The sequence below is a fragment of the Apteryx mantelli genome, chromosome 5 (genome assembly GCF_036417845.1).
Source record: "Apteryx mantelli isolate bAptMan1 chromosome 5, bAptMan1.hap1, whole genome shotgun sequence".
Lineage (NCBI taxonomy): Eukaryota > Metazoa > Chordata > Aves > Apterygiformes > Apterygidae > Apteryx > Apteryx mantelli.
The window spans coordinates 78,450,193-78,472,267 of record NC_089982.1 but is presented as its reverse complement, the minus strand read 5'-3'; the positions used below and the strand labels follow the sequence as shown (position 1 = coordinate 78,472,267).

General features: G+C 43.1%; 1 protein-coding gene across 4 annotated transcripts in view; it reads left to right on the top strand.

Moving 5' to 3' along the window:
• The first annotated feature begins 16,328 nt into the window (after positions 1–16,328).
• The window catches only part of NSD2 (nuclear receptor binding SET domain protein 2), an 81,273-nt gene continuing 75,526 nt past the window's right edge, over positions 16,329–22,075 (top strand). For 3 of the 4 annotated variants that reach the window (XM_067298312.1, XM_067298311.1, XM_067298307.1), the window contains exon 1: positions 16,329–16,459. The gene's annotated coding sequence lies outside the window, so the exon portion shown is untranslated. Of the gene's footprint in view, positions 16,460–19,850; positions 19,900–22,075 lie in introns of those variants that run through there. The other variant, XM_067298310.1, reaches the window with a different exon arrangement.

The window sequence follows — 22,075 nt, the reverse complement described above, 5'->3', positions numbered from 1 at the left end:
AAACGTTTTTTCTTATGTTCAGATGGAATTTCCTATGTTTCAATTTGTGCCCAAATTTTTGCCCTCTTCCTCCATTCTTGTGCTATGTTAGGAGTTGGGTCGTTTGGGTTTTCTGCTAATGTAACTAATGTAAGTGGAAGTGAAAGCAGAGCAGCTCCCCAAGAATGATATTCCAGAGATTGTTGGTCTTTGCATAGAGGCATGTGTGCAACCCCTGATACTCCAGAGACTTAGAAATCTTGGTAAAAGAAAACCCTAAAACCCAACTTAAATCGGTTCCTGAGGTTTATCATTGATTTTTCTATCAGGAGTCAGTCAAAAGAATTTTAACACTCAGGTTTTCTGATCCTTAAAATTGATTTATTTGGGTGGAAAATCTGCATTCTGCCTAGTAGTTTGTTTGCTTAACATTTGTTGTTCCATTACCAAAAAAATTAACAGCAAAATACATAAGCCAGCTGTGTTATATCTAAAGTTAGCTCTCTAACAGCAACAGTTAACCACCACAGAGTATTCCCAGAGCAGAGCTGACATTAATTGAGAAAGATAGTGCTCTCAGATATGTCAAGACAAGATGCTATAGAAATTGATTTAACCAGAGCATGCCTTTTGTCAATGGAACTGCATTTCTAGCCTTGCAGACCATATAGACTAGATGCTATTGCTGTTACTCCATTGAGATTAATGGAAATATATTAGAGATGAATCTCAAAGGTGTTTCCTTTCTCTGACTACTCTGAATTTTTGTCTGTTAAGCACATTTCAAAGAACAAGATGAACAAGCCAATATTTTCCAAATGGAAAATGACAGATCTAGTTGGGGAAGTTTTTTGTTTTGGGCTTTGATAAGAATACATTTCTCCAGAGGTAGTAGACTTCGTCTTAATCATTATCGGTTATCTTTCTGTTTAAAATTTTGAATTATCTGAATAAACCAACAGGAAAGACATTTTTCTCAGTTCCAAGTACTTTCCCAGATTGCTTGAGGCACTGACCTTCTTCTCAATTCACTGTTGTAACAGTGTTCCTCAGAAACCACTGATTAGAATCCCAGTAGAGTCTTTATTATGACAAACTTAAGTATCACAAGGAGAATCATTAAATGGAGATAAGATAGAAATTAACTGGAACAAGGTAACATCATGGATTATTTGTGCTGAGCAAATTCTGCTCCTACTAACACCTATGCAATCCATATATTTACATTATTTTGTGGAACAGAAAGCATCGTACAAAAATAATTTTGGTGTATAACGTATCAGGATTATCCACAGAATCATTTTACTTACATCAGTAAAAAATATTATAGCTTTTGTTCCCTTTATTACTGAGATGTCAACATAACTAATTTCACATTACCATAATAAAGATGAAATGAATTTCAATCCTTCTCATATATCAGTAACAACGTATTTAATTCAGTTGAGACATTTCATAAACCTGTTGAAGCTAAGAGTTGCAGATGCTGCTGAGACAAGATGTGAAGGCAAGGAGAAGGTACTGCAAGAGAAATTTGCAGCCTCTGCCTCCAGAGCTTTACAAACTCGTGTTGATGTACAGGAAAGTAAGAATCCAACTTGTGCGTCAGCTTTCAAGATGAGCTTGTAGAGCTGACAGCAAGAATATGTTCCTTTGCTTCCAAATTGAGTACATTTGTTCTGGAATTTATTAAGACACTGTAAACAAAGAAACTTACAGTGCCACAGCCTGTTCTTTATTTAGGTTGGATGAGGGCTCCATTTGGAGTTAAGGAACAACTAGAACAACTGTATAGGCTAAACCAAAGGCCCACTTGTCCCTTTATCCAGTCTCTGATCACAGCCAGGAATGGGTACTTAGGGAAAAAGTATGAGAAACAGGGCAAGCTTAGAGGTTTGCTGCCATTAGCCTACTCCGCCTGCAGCAGTGAGTGTTGTATTTCATCACTGCAGATAAAGAAACATAGAAGGTAGTCTAGTGGTCTGAGCACAGAGCTGGGAGCTATGAATCGGCGTGTTTCAATCTTGGCTCCGTCACCAAGGTTACATCTGTATTGCTGCGTCCCAGCTCATGTGCATAAGTGCTTGTGGCAAACCTGTCTTCAAGCCTCCACAGTGTCAAGGCACACTGCACCCACACTCATGTACCCACATTCAAATTCACACTGTAGTTGACTAGTTCTGGTATTAGGATTTGGAGAGATTTGTGTCTGCCTAATAAGCTGCTTAACATCTGTGTTTGTTTCCTGGAGAGGTGCATAACACGCCAGTGCACTTCTTATTGGGCGTCTTTGTCTCTCCCCCATTCCTTCTGGTTCCTGTATTTTTCATCATATACGGTCTTTGTGGTCCTTGTGCTTTGTCTTAAGCTTGTCATCCCTCAGTTCTTATGCTCCAGAACAACAGGCTCTGAGCAATGTGAAAACTCCACAAATGTTTTCCCTGGACTGCTTAGTCCTAGTCAAGGTCACTCTGTCTGGTAGTGTGGAGAGGGTGACTCTTTCAAATGTCCCAGCTGAAGCTGCTGATAAAAAGGTGATACTGTTAGACTTCCAGATTTTCAGACCTTCTAGAAAGGTAATATTTAAGGTCCCCTTAAAACTTCCCATCAAAAATTTTGGTTAAAAGCTATGCTAAAGCAGGCTACCTTGCTTCAGGAATACTCTGCAATTCCCAGCACCATGAGATCATTCCTGAGCAGATCCTTGGAAACTGAATCCATCAGCTGTAGACCCACTTCTGGGCTTACAACATCACAGTCCGTTCCTGAAGCTCTGCCTCTTCCATCTCCTCAGCTGTCTCCTCCAGCACAAGCGTTGTTCCCACCTCCTTTGGCCTCCTTAAACTATCCTTCCCAGAAACATGTCATAGAGGATTGCAAGCTCCACACTCAGGGCACTACCCTGAACATCATGAAACAGGCAGGTAGACGGGGAGTCGCTAGAATTATTGTTTCCATCCTTAACCTTGCGGCGGAGAACCTTTAGCAATTCAGTGCATTACTTGCCCCATATACCCATTGGACGTGGCCCCACCTCTGCAAGTTTATTCAAGCTGGATGGATCGAAGGGCAGATTTGAGCTATTTCTCCCCAATTCCTGATCCTCCCAAATTCTCGTACCTGAGGTTAAGCAGAACCCTGGAGAGCTCCTCCTCCTTGCGGTGGCCTCCAGCTGTCAGTCTGTGCTGGGCAGGGGTGCACAGAAACTGGAGTAAGCCACATGCAAATCAAGGTTGGTGTGCATCAACCAGTGGAAAGTTGATGGGAAGTGCAGAGTCGGGAAAAAGGAAGTAAGCTAGTAGACAGGCTGCAACATACAGGCTCTGGTATATTAGATGTCAGTGGAGGGCTGTGTAAATGTATAATAAATAAAAAAAAAAATACAAGCACACATGCTTTGGCTATTTCCTCGGGGTAAAGTGTGTGAGTAGGAGTGCTTTTCCTTTACACTGTCCTGCGAGCATAGGTTCAATATACACATTAGCAAGTATTTAAGGGTTGTATGTATAGATGATAGAGGAATTTAGACAACAACATGAATAATATACACCAAATCCCATCACTCTGATCCCAAACCCAAGTCCCTTAACTTCTCAGCATTAAAATTCCACAAGCCATTAAAATAGCTGCTATATTTTGTTATTATAAGAAACAGCATTTGTCAAGTACTTTGAGTATGAAAACTGATGTTAATTGTTAGGCATTACCACCTAATGTAAAAATTACACCCCAATATTAAGATTCACAATGATTTAATATTAACTTGTTTAATAAGATAGGTTTTAAAGAGTGATATGTTTTTCTTTTACATTTCTACTACAAGAGTTTTGTTATTACTTTGATTATTAAAATTCCTCCTGCAATAAAGGTGATTCAGTGGTTCTGCAAACCAACCTTATCTCTAGAATGTTATAATTTGACAATTTCAAGGCATTTCAACACAGACCTTTATACATATGTCATATATCGCATTGCAGATTTCATCCAATAGCAGAAAATGTACTCTGAATGCAATATCATCTTATCAGTATTCTAGCACCATAAGCTTTCTCACTGCAAGCAGGGTACTGTTCATTACAATGAAACTGAAAATGGAATAACTGAAGGATTGATTTATATGACCTTCACTCAGGAATGTTCTAATTCTGACATAATCTCTCTGACTGAAATCCTAAACATTGTATAATTTTGATTTATTACCCTTAAAAGAAGGAGCTTAGATTTAAAGATCAACAGAATACCTAGCATGAAAGAGAGTGGTGCAACAGCTCAGGAATACTGCAAGAAAATGCAGATTGATCATGTGACTCTACTCCAAACATTGTCTCAGCCAGCAAATCCAAGAACGGGGCTGAAAGCAAGTGGAAAAACATTATGCAGATATTTTCACAAATCCACTCTGTTGCTCAGAAATATCTCTTGGTTATATACATTTTTACAGCAACAATAAGAGCATCTTAATACATTAAACTATGAACCAGTCTGTTTACTAAGAGTTGCAGAAAGTGTTTAGTAAAACAATGAATTTATGGCAAAACAGGGCCAGATCCTGATTCCTGATATACTCCCCAAAAGGCTGAAAAGCTGCTTTACCAGGCAGCTCCTCCCACACCAGCGGTATAACCTATTCTGTGCTATCCTGTCCTAACATCAGCTTGTCACAGGGGTCTGGAGAAGGTTTATGTACGGTGGGAGGGAATGTTGGCCCTGTCCCTGACCGCTAGCAGGTGAAAGTTAGAAAAAGAAGCCAAAGCAATGTGCTTCATAAAAATAATAACTGATATCTTTGAAGCAAAGTAGTTAAGATTTAAACAAAGTAGAACTCCTGTTGCATTGAAAGGTGAGACAGATGGCGTTTGTTACCTAGTGGGTTTTTTGGAGAGGAAAGAGAGCAACTGAAAGAAAGCATAGATATGAACTATTGACAATGAGAAGACAAATTAGTCGATAAGTCAACATTAAAAGCCTAATGAACAGCTCTACTGTCTTACAGAATAAAAATTGATAAGTCATTTAATTTTAAGCAGACTTAGAAACAGAAATCTGCCCCCCTCCAGCCTTTTTTCCTGTCTTACAGTTCAGTGAAATGAATGCTTGCTTCCTTCCCTCCCACATGCTCAGCTCACAGTTCCCACTTAGCCACTTCCTAGTCCTGTTTTGGGCAAATCTTTATCTTATCCTTCTCTTGCAAATCCTTCTTCTCTAGAGCACTTAACAGCCTCCTCTTTCACGAATTCCACCTTTTACTAGTGAAGCCTCATCAATCTTACTTTATCCTATCTGGAAAATTGAGGGGCTTATTTTAGAAATAATTCTTTTTATTCAGTGCATTTTGCAGCTGGTATAAATACTTCATCTAATTCTAGCAGATGGTAGTCTTCTCTAAGCGGGAACATTGTCTGCTCCAGTGTATTGCACAATGCTAGTCCAAGCATATCATTTCCACCTATGAATGGGCTTGTTCGTTATTACTCCCAAAGATCAAACATTACACAATTCCTCCAGCATTTGTCCCGTATGGACAGTCTGAGCTACAGCTACTGCAGCCACCGTGAAAACATAACAGCCTCAGAGAGATTATTCCTTCCTTCCTGAATACGTTAGAGTGGATATACCAGGAACTAAATTTGTGCCTAAGGCATAGCAGGAAGTGCCTGATTCTTTTTATGTATTTGTAGAAAGGAAAGAGAGAAGAAAGAAAGAGAGAGAGAGGACTTAAGAGGGGATCAAATTTATGACGTTTGTTCCCTTTAGCTGTATGGACACGGTTTTCAAGAGTAATAAAAGAAATTTTAATAAGACAAATTGTTTTCTACTAGGACAATATTAAGACCTGTTAGCACTGGACAAAGGAGAAAAAAAAAACCAGTGCATATTACTGTTAGAATTAATTATCACCATAATTACATGGGTGCATAATGACATATATGAATACAGTACAGACAGAATTTGATTCTTTGGCCTAAAGAACTTAATGTAAAGCCCAGTTCTGCAAAAAAATCCTGGCACGCTTGAATTTCAGCATGAGTTGTTTATTGAATTCTCAGATGAATGCATTTATCAGTAGGAAAATCAAAACAGCAGAGGAAGCAATATAGTCCTAGATTTCCCAATATGAATTCATTAGTGGAGTCAATTCTGAACTCAGCTTGGCATCTTACCCACCAGACAACACTCCCTTTCCAGCAAAATGATAGATGATCGTAAAAGCTTAACAGTGTTTCGCTACACTGGTAGAGCAAATAGGGATGGGGTTGAAGAGCAGGATGGTACTTCTTCAACCAATGGCAAACCATTAAGCATGAGAGATTAGGACTAGACTTTATTATGGTGATTGTTATCATCACCCTCAACAGCAACTATAAAAAGCTCTAAGTCAAATGGCTCTGACTCACTTGCTGAAGCGTGCTAGTATCTGGGGAGGAAATCTGGGGCATGGGCTGTCACTGGTGGCTAATCCGTGCAGAACAGGTGCACAGCAGTTTGCCAGTCCCGCTTCATAGCAGGGCTGGGAGCCAGGGGATGCAGCCCATAAAAAGGATGCCCATTTGGAAAAGAGCTGGAACAAAATAAGAAAGGGCACTGCCTGTTTCGGCATGTCTTCCGAGTGGCCTCCGCTGGTGAAGTTCTGGTGACTCAGAAGAATTTGGAAGCCTTGCTTCCCTCAGGGCACATCAGTGGTGATACCATACATGTCCGTGCCCAGGAGCAACTCCTCCTGTGGTACAGCAGCAATTCTTGGGCGAAGTATTTTTGCAGCTGGTATGTTTATAATTGTAAATTTTCTGTACACTGGTGACTGTTAACATTTTGGAAAATCACTAGAATGCTCAAGTAGCAGATCAGTCTAACCTGATGAAGATCAAAGAATGTTTATCGAGCCCTTTCAGCCCAGAAGGCAGAAATATTGCAAAACTGACTTTCAAATGAATGAACAAGGAATACAGACTCTAAATCTCAACTTTGGCAGATGCTAAACCCACGATCATGTCATCTGCAGTGGCATTTGGGTGTCTGAGTAGATCGATTCAAACAGAAGGAAACCGATCTGAAAAATTCCTGCTCCTATTCAACTAGTCCAAATTGGTGGCTTCTGAATGAGAGAAAAACATGCTTTTTACGTTATAATTCTTTTCACTGATTCAGATACACCTATAAAAATTCACATATATTAGAGCTAGAGGGGACCCTCTAGTCAGACCTGCATCAGACAGAGCAAAAGACTTTTCAGAAGGGAATTTTTATCTGAAGTAGAACATACCTTTCAGTACAATATACCTGCCCGACTAAAAGATTTCCATTGATGGAGAATCCACCAAACACAATTTTATTATGATCACAAAAAAACTATTTCTGTGTGTTTATTATCAACCTGAACTGTAAAAATATTAATATTAGTAATTTTGAAATTTGAGAACAATACAAAAAAAAGATAAAGGAGGGAAACGAAGCTGCTGAAATGCCTCATTCCCATTGATTACCAATAGCTGCTAGTGTTAAATTAAGAGGTTGTTTTATTGTTTTCTGCGACCAAGCTCAGCCATACTCATTCAATAACCAATAATTTAGGTCTGTGAGTTAATAGTAATTACAATAAAAGTATTCCCCATTTCCTGGCATGCTGTGTTTATTTTAGGATGTTAACACAGCAATCCAAACACAACACATACGACTCCCTCAGGGCTTTCTGTCTCACATCCCAGGCCTTCTGTTTATTCATAAGCTTTAACAACCACAGTTATAAGAGATATAAATAGTCCGAAGCACAAGAGAATCTCTTTTCCCTGACAGAATCCTTATTTACAAGCTGTACCAACCCAAGCAGGTCAAACAGACCCTTGCTGCAGGTTAATAAGGCCCACCTGCCAATTAAACCCACCAGTGAACTCCACAGGCCTGCACAAGTCCAAAAAGCTTGGACAAGACAAGATTTTCTCCCGAGGAGCCGTGCTGAGAGACGATACTTGTAGTTCAAGAGGGATTCATCTTATGAACTCCAAAGTGCTTGTACGCCTGGTGCATGCTCATGAAAAGAGGGAAATGCACGGCTCCTTCCTTCAGAAGACACCATTATTTAACATTTATATGTCATTATTGCTTACAGGCCACCACCGCATTGAGGGCTACTGTACTGGTGCCATGCAAACATGGAGGACTGTTAGGGCCCTGCCCTTGGGAGTTTTTAAAGGACAAGTATAGCTGCATCATAAATCAAATGTTTAAAATTATTTAAAGACTTAACATATAATTAATTTGCCCACGGTGCCATGAAAGGGAAATGGAAGAATAGGATAACCGATCATTTACTCTGGCCTGGAAATTAATTGTTACAAGCCACAGTGCATTTTTTAATTAATATTGACCACTGTCAAAGCGGAATTCTGTTCCAAGACCTCAAATGTTCAAACGTTTAGTCACAGTTAAATGTTCCCACCTGGACTGACAGCTTTTAATGTGTGCCTTACTAAACCAGCTAAGCCCAGCCCTAGCAACTGTCCCAGCGTGGGCATATCCACAGACCTTTCCAGAGACATAGTCAGTATGTTTATATTGCATTGCAAAAAGCACCCCCGAAGCGTCCTTCAGAATCGTATTTGTTGTTTGTACGGGCAGCAACGCTGTGAATTATGAGAGCATGCCTCATAATTTACTGTGCTTTTAAGATGGCATCAGGCAGATGAAGACCCTGCCAGACGGGCGGCAGTGGATTGTTGCTGGCCGGCAGAAGCTGTTGCCACCGCAGCCCCCGGGACCGCTGTCTCTGGAGCAGGGACTTGCGATCCATTCATGGAGTTACTTTACCTTTGCATGCAGGGCTGAAAACTGCTGCCGTTCCCCAGCTGAGTCACAAACAGATCATATGTCCCTGCCGCAGAGGTGGCAACAGCAATCAGAGAGGGGGTATATGGCTGGAGAGGTGGAGGGAGGGAATCGCGGATCCAATTTTAACTAGCCAGCAGAAGTCTGATGAAGTGCTTTCCTGTGTCATAAGGCACAAGTCCTTAGCAGGCCGACGGGCTGTCTGCAGCCGCCTGCAAAGAAACCACGGGGACAGGTGACAGGCAAATCGGGGCACACGTCAAAGGCCATGCAGCCATTCCTTCCTGCAAGTCTAGAGTGTCTTAGAGCAGGCCGGGGTTTTACCCGGCAGGCCATGGGGTTTACAGCTTTATTCAAACATGCAGGACTGGGGTTGCAAAGGGAGCTAAGCAAATACATTTGCCTGAGTGACTCCAAAGTAACTCAAATTTAACTGTTTCACATGTGTACATGAAACCAGGAACACACATGTACAATGTGCATCTAAGATGGCATTTAATTACACTTTGAAGATCTCTGTATGTCAGATTGCTGGAGGGAATGCTCAGCTTTGGGATCTTGGTATTGTAGGTGAGCTACATGCTGGGACTGGGATACTTTTAGGCAAATGCGAAAGTGCCTCTTCTAGCCCCTAAAAGAACTTCTGGGGTGAAAAGGAAGTTGGAGCTTAGATTCACAGGTTAGACTTAGGCTCCTGAATTCTCTGGGAGTGCCACTGTAAGTGCCTATCTCTTTCTTTGGACCTGTGTAAACAATTTATTCCTGTGTCGAAGAAGCAACAGTTGGGAGTGGTGCCAGAAGGCACTATGGCAATTGAGAGAGTGCAGATGACGGAGACCAAAGACAGAGTAGGTGAAGTCTCCTTGCAATGAGAAACAGGATGGTCAGAAATGGAAATTTGCCAGAATGATGAGAAAAGCTGATGGAGAAGGAAACTCTTGAGAATCAGAGAACTGGCAGGAGAAATAAAGAACATACAGAGAGAGAGAGAGATGGAAAGGTGAGATTGTCCTCTTTGTTAGAGTCCGGATAGCAGTCTCATTATTTTTGAAAGACAAAAAGCATATCCTAATAAATTTGGCATGCATACCAAAAGTAGCTCAAAACAGAAGAAAATAAATGCCTGTAACCTCAGCCCTTCAGCAAATGCAGCATGCCCAGTTGCTGCAGCAGTTGCAAAAGGAGAGTGCTAAAAGCCCCGTGTCCAACACGCGATGGCTTGTGTCCGTGGCAATGATGCTATTATTAGTGCAGTGGTCCTACAGCCGAGCCCCACTTCAGGGCAAGACAACATGAAGTGGGTGAATCTTCACATCAGCTGCCTCCTCCAGACCGGCCAGGCCCATCACCTCTTCTCGGGTGAGTACGTCCTTCATGTGAATCACAGTTGAGTTCAGCTGCTGAGTAAATGCAGCTGAGAGAGCGTGACGCTTTTGTGGTGTGCGCAAACTGGATGCAGATTCGGTGCTGGAGCCAGACCCGCCGCGGCAGGACCACTCCAGCGTTTAGGGTAGAGCTGCTTGGGGAGAAAGGCGGGGAAGCTCCCGAAGGCAGCTCGGCAGCCACCCTGCCCTCCCAGCCAGGGGTCTGTGCCCCAGGCAAGGGCGTCTCCTCGTACGCCTGCACGGATTTGCAAAGTGTAAGCTCTGGCTCATTAACAATAACCGAGGCGAACAAATATAGCTTAGAGGAGCTAAGATTTCAAGCTCGAGAATGGTGTAAGAACATGGTGAAATGTGCAAGAAACACATCCTACTCCTTTCAGTTTTCACAGCAAAAGAATAAACAAAAGCAGCCCAGGTGGTGATTTAGCAGTAAGGCCTGCATTTGCAAACCTGCTCATCCTGTGCCTCAAATCCAGTTGTCTCAACCCTCATGTGCCAAGTGGATTCACAAGTACTCAGCCCCGCTGCAGAACGAGTGCAGGGCGTCTTATACAAAGTCCCCAAACAGTGCTCAAAATTAGTGGATACTTCTGAAAATGTCTGTCAATGAGCGTTCTTCTCAAGGCATACATACTGAGTAAATGGGATATGATCACAGCTACCGTTTCTCAGTACAGGAAATTGCCAGCCACCAGCATAATTAGAAACAGTTCGTATGATCAAATTAATCATTCAAAAAAGAGCAATTACTGTTAACAGAATAATGGCATGCCTTAAAGAAGAATGAAATTAACCTTTAGGACCGACATAGTTACCCTCACCATTTTGCACTGAGGCAGCAAAGATTAATATATGTGCAAAATAAAACATTGCATTAGAGTCTGCTGGAAACAGAAGTTGCATTATCTGTCTGGCCTATTCAACCCTTAACAAACTTTGTTCTTTGGCACTGGCGTACAGGGGAAATATCAATGGTCTCTTCTCTGCCAAAATGAAAAAAAAAAGTCTTCAAGACTTATTTTGATACAAAGTTTACTGAATTGTGCTTATTGCTGGACAATGGTTATGTGAAGATTGAGCATAAATACCAGTAACTTAAAATGCAACCAAATTAACATTAAAACATACATAATAGCTCCTCAAAATTTGGAGTTAAACTTTAACAAGCTAAGATCTAAAAGCTCATATCAAGTAAACCCCCCAAAAATGTAATTTTGCTGTATAGTGATAACAAGTAATTCTGATTATTAATGCATTGTTTGTACTTTCTACATTACCTTTATAAATACAGTAACTTATTAAGCTGTCAATAGAGGGAAGAGTTAATGTGTTTTGGATCCTCAAGCTGTGTATTTCTACGCAGTTTAGATTTATTTTATTCTAAATGTCAGCAATTTTTAAATTAAGTCATACTGATGTCAAAGATAATTAGAGACATATAACTTCTATAGATAACTTTATCAGTGCACTGGAGTTACTTTATACTGGGCTGGAGCATGTTAGCTACTTAGACTTGGTGTACAGCTGTTTTTCATCATCCCAAAACTGGAAAACAGCAGGGATATTCTCTTCAGTTTTCCTCTCTCTCCTGGCCTCTGCCTTCCCCTGAAGATGTATCCCACTCCCTCCTGTCTTCAACATTCCTCCTGCCCTTGCTCCTTCAGTGAGGCTGCCCTTCCTTCTGCTCAGCAGAAATGATGCAAGCAGAAATAGGTATTTGGGAGAAAAGTGGTGTTTGCTCCATTATTTTCCTCACTGAAAATTATCTGCTAAACAGACTGGTGCATAAATCAGTGGGAAAAAGATTCACATTGGACTGTGTATTTTCACCAAGGGTATCATTTTTTACTCTGAATAGTAGTTAAGCTATAGACCGTAGTTTCAGTTAAGATGTCTCCCATTATGAGGCTCTCCATAGAGCTCTCAGTTAAGAAGTCTCAAAAATTCACTTAGTACTATACTTTAAGGATGAATATACTACATTTAATATAAAGTATATTGAAATACTCATTTAATACTCTGTTCTGTCTTAATTCTGCATCAGCAACTTGCTTTCTCCTTATTAAGTAGAATGCAATAAGTTGCATAGCCAAAGATATAAACGCATACATGCCAATGTGGATTTTTCTTAGCAGTCATGATGGCGCATGGACAGAACACGCTGGAGGATCAGGGGCTCTGTCTAGCGATACCTAACATAGGTCCAGACAGGGTTCAGGCAGGTTGGAAACCGCCATTACTCCCTGTAATTCCCTGTAAAGAAGGAAAAACATGGACTGATGGCTGAAGTCAGTGCTCAGGTGATGGGTTGCCAGCTGACAATGTGAAAGGAAGAGAGTGGTAATGACGATATAAGTGACAACATTGGGGAGATATTTCTGTGTCAGTGCTACAACAGAACAGGACAATGGGCAGTATTAACTTTCCCAGTGAACTCACATTTTGAAGTAAAACTACAATGTCTTCAGTGTTTAGCCTTAGGAGCGGAGAAACTGTAGGTCAGTGAAACAAGAAAAATCTACATTTGTGGATTTTGTACGGCCTGGTAAGCCCTTTATCTCATTAAACACCTGTAGTACAATAAACACTATGGATAGGCTTTACTCTGTAATTTGGAATGATCTGATTAACTCATCAGTTGCACTCACATAACTTCAATTTACTCTACCAGTTGTTATGTTTACATTGCCACCAAGATGATCTGCATTCAGGAAAATATTTACTAAACAGATGATTCTATCAGCTCCTGAAACAGAAAAATAGGGACACAAAAAGGAATTCAAAATGCCTAGGATCTGTACAGGAGAAAAACGTAATTAAACATGAAACTTCTGCCACAAAGATCTCCAATCAGATTAAATGCGCTTGCTAACTGTACCTGCATTACAGGTGGTCTTTGCCAGCAAAAAGGCCTAGGGATCAGCCGCCGTTGCGATTTCAAGCTTAAGCACAGGGCCTGCTGCTCTGCATTATCCCTGGCAGCAAGAGATACCCCAGAATGTGCCCCTACCCCTTGTCAGCAGAGCTGACCAAGCTCTCGGGGGAGAGATTTTTGCGCTGTTGTATGGAGTAGTGCCACGCACACACAATTTGTTCTGAGCTCTGCCTAAGGCAGTGAAACGATACCAACTGCAACACAGGCCTTGGCCTTCCAGGCACTGTCTTTCCCTATGGTAACAACAAATAAATCTTCTTTCAACTTCAGAATTCCAGCATATCCTAATGTATGCCTAAGGCCAGAAACACTAACAATCATTATTACTGAATAAATAGTGTAAATCATGTTGGAAAAGTGTTTGGGTTGTAAATTATCTTTTGGCCTAGTAACTAATTGATAATCTCTAAAATATTTAAATGTTTCCACAACAATATGCAATTACTACATTTATTTAAATTCCTTTATTGAAGTGAACAGAGGGATATCGATCTTGAGTCTATTTGTTAATACAGTATGTCCATAAAAGTTGAAAGAGCAATAAAATCTTAGATACCAACTGATACAGTAGTCATTAATAAATGAATGCTATTATCTACGCTAGTTATAGATCATTTGGCTTCAGTGATCTGTTCTGCCATCTGAAAAACACCAAAGTTAAAATATATTGGCTAATTCAAAATCGTAAGAATAAAACCACCAAGAGCTTCAATCTGAAAATTACAGGAGTTTGTAATTATTAGATTATGGGACATTTACTTCAATTATTTCAAAGCCATCCCTCAAAAATAATGCAGTGTGCATCTTATGTGACTGTCAGCACAACTTCCTTCTCCGCTGCATGTGCAGTCGTTTACACCTGTGCAATGTAGGTTAAAATTTCTCTGAACTCAGTTTTCAAAAGTGTAAAATAACTGTATCTTGTGAAGAATCAACCTCTGTGTATTGCAGGAGAAGAAATGCAAAGATTTTGTGCTCAAGAAAATAGATTGTTTTTGATATAAAAAGCTGCATGTACAATTTCTATTTGAACAGGTCATTATGTTCTAGAAATGTTAACCAATGTCTACGACAGTATAAACTGGCACTATTCCAGTTAAAGCTGTTACCTTTCCAGCATAAGTTTTGCTGTACATTTGCATGGTGAGTCTATCAGGATGTAATTACATGGTTGCAAATCTTAGTAGTGTAGACAAGGCCAATGATCGATATGAATAGAAAAGAGTAAGGAAGATTTGTTGTTACCTTGACCATGATAGCAAAATCCTTCCACTTAAATCTTAAACAACTGACAGGGAAGACAAACATGAGAACTGCATTATCTGGAAGATCTTATGCATTAGTAATAAGTGCAGAATAAAAATGTGACTCTTTTTTAAAAATTGCACATGGAGATGGATTTATATTATTATGCCTGAGCACAGAATTTGTTCCCAAGAGTGAGTAGATAATGCATTTGTAGCATACCAGTTATTGATAACTAACCTGGTTTCTTAAGTATATTTCTGTGGGAAACAGCATGCACCTCTGCATGTCATGCTTGGTGCTTTTATATGTTCGTGTTACTGTTCAACTATGGAAGAAAAGCGCATCTATATATACCATTATGTAGGAAGCAACACAGTAGATTCACATATTTGCACTTCTGTTTTTATTGATACTCTGCCTGTAATTATTTTTAATTCAAAAACATATTTTCTTCTGAAAATACATATAGCTGAACATTAGAAAAATTTGGAAAATATAAAGTTGTCATGATGCTTAACTTAAATGAGCCATTTTAAATGTAATGATGTTTTGTTTACCCGTTTCTTTAATGCTATAAATGCTGGCATTCCAAAACTAAATCTCACATGTGTCTAATACCTTAAGGATAGTGTATTTTTAACAGAAAAGCTATAAAACAAGTTATTAAGGTACCTTCATCGCTATGGACAGATTTCCTTTAGCCACTTTGAGATTAAAGTTTTAATCAGCTCACGATTAAATTTTTCATTACTAAGTAATTAGCACTTAAATGGAAACTGTTTAATTGTTCAGTGCCATTCTCAGAAAGATGCACCTACCATTAGACACCTATGTAAAAACACCCACAAGCATTAACATACAGAAGTTTAGGATTACGCAAAAATAATCCGAGCCCTGCTGTAACAGATGGCGGAGTTTCACCGTTATCCAGAAAGCCCGATGCCGGTACGTTCTCCTCCTCCATTTCGTTCAGTCTGACTTTCACAGGGCTGTTGCTGGGCCTTTCCCCACCATATAACACGGTGTCTGTAGCGTTAAGGAACTATATTCCCGGCATTACGCAGAAACCGCGGCTCCTCGGTGCTCTGAAAATCCCTGTTCAAAGCACCGAAGGCTTGAAAACGTTGGCCGTTACCTGCTGCATGCTGCCACGCGTGGCAATTCTTCAAAATATTTGTTCTCGTTGTAACGTGACAGATTATTTTAACGATTTGGCCGAAAAAACAGCCGTGCTTTCAACTGGCAGTTTTCAAGCGCGCGTACTTGGCGTTTTGATGGAAGGGATAATAAAGACGCCCAACTAGACAAGCGAGGAGGCCCTGCTTCCCCAAGAGGCCGCGGCCGCCCGCAGAACTCGCCGCCGGGGGCCTACAAGCGTCCGAGGGCCTGAAGCTCGCGCGCGGCCGCGGGCACAGCGGGAACACGGGGCGCAAATCGGGATTTTTAAACACGCACGTGCGGGCGCCTCGAGGCCGGAGGGCGCGGAGGGCGCGTCGAGCCGGCGGCCAGGCCCGGAGCCCGGAGCCCGGGCGGGGACGGCGCGGTGCTGGGGGCTGCCGGGGGACGACGCGGCGGCGAGCGGGGCCCCCGCAACGGACCCGGTGTTGGTTTGGGGGGGGGGGGAGGGACACAAGCCGCCGCCGCCGGGCCGGGCCCGCCTCGCCCCGCGGCCTCGCCTCGCCTCCCCCCGTCAGGCCCCCCCCCCAGCCCTCCCCTCCCCCGCGCGCGCGGGCCCCGCGCGCCGCGCCCGCTGCCGGGTCCCCGCGCGAGGCGGCGCGGCTGGCGCCGCTCCCGGCCGCCGCCTGCGGCCGCCGGGCCGCGCGTGCGGGCGGCTCCGTGCGGGGGGATTTGAAACAGCCGCTCCAGGGGCAGCGCAGCGGCGGCGCCCAATCAGCGGCCCGGATTTTTCGCGCTGGTTCTGGCCGGAGGAGGGGGCGGGGCCGCCGCGCAGGATCGCCGGAGCCGCCGCCGCCGCCGTTGCCGCCGCCGCTGTTGCCGTGTCGCCTCGGCTCCCGCCGCCGCCGCTCCCCGGCACCGAGCTACCGCCGCCGCCTCCGCCCGGCCCCCGGGGAGAGGATGCGCTAGGGCACAGGTCAGTAGGCCGGGAGCTCGGCTGCGTGCCCCCTCCCCTCCCGTCCCCTCCCGCGGGAAGGGAGGAGGCGCCCGGGGCACGTTCCCGCAGGCCCCGGGCCGGAGGCGGGAGCGGCGGCGGCGCGGCTGCCTCGCCCGCGGGGATGCTGCCGCCCGGCCCGGCCCGGCCCGGCCCCCCGCGGCCTGCGGAGCCCCCGGGAGCCCCCCGGGCCCTGCCCGGCAGCGCGGCGGCGGTGGCGGTGCGGGGGCCGGGGTCCCGCCGCGGGGCATCCGCTCCCCCCCCCCCCCCGCCCGCCCGCAACGGGGCTTGGCTCCCCGTCGCCTCCATCGCCCGGGCCGCCCGCTCCCCTCTCGCCCTTGCCGGGAGGAGGCGGGTTTTTTGTTTGTTTGTTCCCCCCGCCGCTACCTGGCTCTCCCGAGGCCCCCCCGCCGCCGCCCGCCCCCCCGGGGCTGCCGCAGGATTGCTGCCGCCGGCTGGGCCTGGCTCTTGAGTGGCGGAGGAGCGGAAAGGAGCGATGCCGAGCCGGAGTCCCGGCTGTTGCAGCTTCATCCTCCCCCCCCCCCCCCGGTGCCCTCCTCCTCCTCGCCGCTGCGGGAGGTCGGGGGGAGGCATAAAGGGGTAGTGAGGGAGCGGTGCCCACCTGGAGGAAAAAAAAAACAAAAAAAGCGGAGGGCGGGAGGTAATCAATCAGTGCAAATCAGACAGAAAACGAGGGAACCAAAAAAAAAAAAAAAGGAAGGGGGGGAATAAAGCCCTCCCTGAGGATTTAAACGGCCTCGCCGCGGGGTGCGGTGGCCGCGGGGCCCCCCCGCGGCGGCGCGGGCGGGGGGCGGCGGCGGAGGCTGCCCCTGCCCCTGCCCCTTCCCTGCGGGCAGGACCGGGATCGAGCGGCAGCGGGAGCGAATGTAACTCTGGAAATGTATGGAGGGGGAAGCCATGTTTGATTTATTCCTCCACTAAACGCTGGTGTGATGATCCTTCCACTTACACCCTTCTGCAGTCCACCCTGGACCTGTATGGGAGGAGAGCCTTGCTAGAAAAACGGGGAGAAAACATTCCTGCGGGGGCTGGCGGGCTCCGGGGCTCAATCTTCATTAAGCAGAAGAGGATAGGGCTCTTGTAACTTGAATTGATATTTGTGTGGTAAAAGAGCCTGGGGAACTTGTATTCCCAAGGCCATAGTTACAGCTCATCCGCTGTGGCTTTACCACTCTGGGGGTGGAGAAGGGAATTTGCCACACTTCTTGAACGTATTTATACTTGCTTTTGTTTTTGTTTTTCTCTTTTTTTTTTCTGAAATATGTCGGCTGAAAGGAGGAGTAAATACTAGGAGAAGTGTAGAAACGGTAAACACTGTATTTAAACAGATTTCAGAGAAAATGGGCCTCTTGCTAACAGCCATTAAACAGGCAGGAGGCTGGTATCAGTCATTGCCCATGTTTTTTGTGTGTGTGAATAGTTTCCTTTTTGGCATTTGCATTAAAATTGCTTTATAATGTTTCTCAAATTTAGGAGCTAATGCTGCCTATGCCGAGTAAGCTGAACGAGGTCTCTGTTAAGAAAGATATGTTTGGCTTTTAAGTCTTTTCAGACATCTAAGGAAGGTAGCTGTAAGCACTGTAGGGTGGCAGTGAAGTTTGTAATAGATTTTGCAAAGTCTCCTTGCTGGTGGTTTATGTGAACATACATGCTTACTAAAATTCCTTAAACATGGAATGTGTGGCTAAAAGAATAAATTGGTTCTTCACCAGAATCTTCATATGTGAGTAGAATCTCCGTAAACTTATTGTTTAAAACGATTATTTGCTTGTTTTGCTATGGGAATTTTACTCAGGAAATACAGTATATCAACCTTAATAAACTCCTCAGTTTCACAGTGCGGTATTATTTGACTGTTGGATGTAATCATTGAATAAAACCACTGTTTTGCAGTACTATTCAGGGCTCAATACTTATAGTATATGCATTTTGGCTTTTTTTAAGTAAGTATCTATATCCCATTTATTAAAACATGTACTGGGATTTTGATCTAGTTTGTAGCCATCAGAAAATATGATAATTTTTCACAGTATTTGAATGTAAAATCTCTGGATATTCTTGGAGACTATATTGCTAGTTATTGTGAAGGTTATAGGAATATCCACCATCATATATGGTCAGAAAAATTCAGTTATTGAAAGTACAGTCAAATCTTCTAATTTATCAAATATTATTTGAAGATAACAGAAGAAAACTGGGCCGTTATACGTTAAGGGTGTGGAATTAAAGTAGTTTCTACATTTGAAATTAAACGTAGAATATATTTTGCAACTCCTTTTAGTTCAATATGAATCCAACAAATCATTCTTAAGAATAAAGAAAACATTGCGTTTTAATATCTCTAGAACTACGTGCTTTTTCTGAAGCCCGTTGTCATTTTGCAGATGAGAATATTGCCTTTAAATTACAGTCTGCTTCTAAGATACTGATTATTATGACACAAAATTTAACTTTTTTTATTTAGATTGGAAGCAAAAATGATTGTTGAGGGGGTTGCTTTCTAATATTTGGCTGATGAAATTATTGATGCATATTGATGCATATGGAGGTGTATATATATAAATAATTATATATATATACGTGATACATATCTGAGTGCGTGTTTGAAACAATGTGCTAGCAAAATAGCATAGGCATGGAAAGAAGGGATTGTTTTTCAGTGTCCTATTGTTTGTGGCCCTTTCACCTCTCACTTTTGCTCTGAGCCTGCTTTTTGTTCTACTGGTGTCAGTATGTTTCCAAAGCGAGGCCTTATTTCTACAGACTGATAAATGCATGTGAATTCCTGTGGTTGATCAAAGCCTATTGACTGCACTGGAACTCCATGCATATATAAAGGTTCACCTGCTCTGGCCAGATTACTGGATCAAGGGCATAGTTTAAGATGAGGGGAAGATACATACGCAACTCTTGCAGCGTTTCGGTCACCTCTGGTTGCTCCTCCTTTGAGATGCTTGCATAACTACAAAGAGATCTCGTAACATTTTAAGCACAGAAGATTACTGAATGCATGAAAATTTCAAGCATCGCCGCTGTAGAATAGGGTAAAGCACCTTGCTTTTTCCAAAAACAAAAATTTCAGCTCTCCTCAAGAGCAGTGCGCTATGGGAAGCAACTGCTGAGTGGTGTTGCTGAAAACAACAGATATTCTAACATTCAGTAAACATACATAAATAAAAAATGCCTGATGGAACTAATAATAATGCAGTAGATGATGATTGCTTATTTTTATGCTATGTTTGTGGCTATACTATTTGAGTTCTTTCATCATTTTTCTACAAAGACAAATGAAATAACTTTATGGTTGAGGAAATATTCTTATGATAGACCTGGTATAATTCTGGTATCTAGCCTTTGGATGAAGGAAGAATGGAAATTCTGAAGTGGATCAAAGTGGATAAGTAAGTCCATGTTTCTATGCAGCATCATTTCCCAGCTAGGATGTAGCTTTGAAAGATGTCTTCACTGAGGATGTACTAGCATCTTAGTACTGTAAATGAGAAGGCAGAGATGAAGTACAGCGACCAGAATAAATGATCGGGTGGCAGGGTGGAGAGAGGAAATAATTTCACATCAGAGCTTGAGAGAGGACTCCAAATTTCCTTCAGGGCATAATTGTGGAGGATCTGAGCAAAAGAGGGGTGGGGAAGGTGAGCCTTGTTGACATGCCGTAGTCACCCTACAGTTTGTCAATTCATGTAGCCAGTCAAATGGATCATTTAGCTATTCTGTAAAATTAATGGTTACTTGGAAGGCTTTGGTCCTGAGAGTGCTTTTGAGGGAAAAACATGATAAACTACCTAAATTCACCCTTGGCTGCAACTTCAAGTTAGCTGCTTTATGAACTTTTATCACTTGTGATCATTGCAAGTAATAAGACAACTATACAAATGGATTTTTTTTCCCCCCTTTCAGTTTATGTTGACAGAAATTATACAAGTGATATATACAGTACTATTTTTAACACTTCTATTAAGTTGATGGTGTCCAGCATAGTTACTTCACATTTTCTTGCATCAGCACAAAAGGAAGTTTTTGAACATGTGTTATCATAAGGGAAACTTAGGATAAGTGAAGTATAGTTATAAACTTAGTAAAGAGCAAGCATCACACTCCATTCTGCTGCCCTTCTGCTCAGTAGCAAACTACAAAATACCCAAGATTTCTGGAAAACAGATAATATACTATAATACCTTGTGTCTAGCAATGATAGGTTAATGTGTAGTCCAGCATTCATTACTCTGCTCACAAGCAACTCGGAACCCTAGGGCCAGATAAACTGTTGAGTCTTCAGTACACATCCAAAGTTGTTTCTTTGTTTGAAGATTTAATGGCCTATCCCATAAATTAGATCTTTAAAAATGTGTTTTGTGTACTGTAATCAAATACCTGTTAATTGTGGTTGAACCAAAAGTAAGGTTTCTGCTATCCTATTTGCTTAATGCTAAAAATAATGCCACTATGTGGAAATTGTTCTGACAGTACAGTGGTGTGATGAGCTACATGTGGAAAGTAGGTGTTTGAAAATCTTTTTCAATATTTCATAGCAATGAAATTAAATTGACTAAGTATGGAAAAGTGAAGTGCTAGCCAATGCATATTTCGGAGTATTCTTCTGTTGGGCAAAATTACTTTGCCTTAGGGCACCACTGATGTAGGTTATGGTATTTGACATATTTTGAAACTAAAAATATATAAATGGAAAGGTGATGGAACAGCTCATCCTGGAGGCCATCTCCAAGCATGTGGAGGACAAGAAGGTGATCAGGAGTAGTCAGCATGGCTTCACCAAGGGGAAATCATGCCTAACCAATCTGATAGCCTTCTCTGATGGAATGACTGGCTGGGTAGATGAGGGGAGAGCAGTGGATGTTGTCTACCTTGACTTCAGCAAGGCTTTTGACACTGTCTCCCATAACATCCTCATAGACAAGCTCAGGAAGTGTGGGCTGGATGAGTGGACAGTGAGGTGGATTGAGAACTGGCTGAATGGCAGAGCTCAGAGGGTTGTGATCAGTGGCACAGAGTCTAGTTGGAGGCCTGTAGCTAGCGGTGTCCCCCAGGGGTCAGTGCTGGGTCCAGTCTTGTTCAACTTCTTCATCAATGACCTGGATGAAGGGACAGAGTGCACCCTCAGCAAGTTTGCTGACGATACCAAACTGGCAGGAGTGGCTGATACACCAGAGGGCTGTGCTGCCATTCAGAGAGACCTGGACAGGCTGGAGAGGTGGGCAGAGAGGAACCTCATGAAGTTCAACAAAGGCAAGTGCAGGGTCCTGCACCTGGGGAGGAATAACTCCATGTACCAGTACAGGTTGGGGGTTGACCTGCTGGAAAGCAGCTCTGCCGAGAAGGACCTGGGAGTGCTGGTGGACACCAAGTTAAGCATGAGGCAGCAATGTGCCCTTGTGGCCAAGAAGGCCAATGGTATCCTGGGGTGCATCAGGAAGAGTGTTGCCAGCAGGTCGAGGGAGGTGATTCTCCCCCTCTACTCAGCCCTGGTGAGGCCACATCTGGAATACTGTGTCCAATTCTGGGCTCCCCAGTACAAGAGGGATGTGGCACTACTGGAGCAAG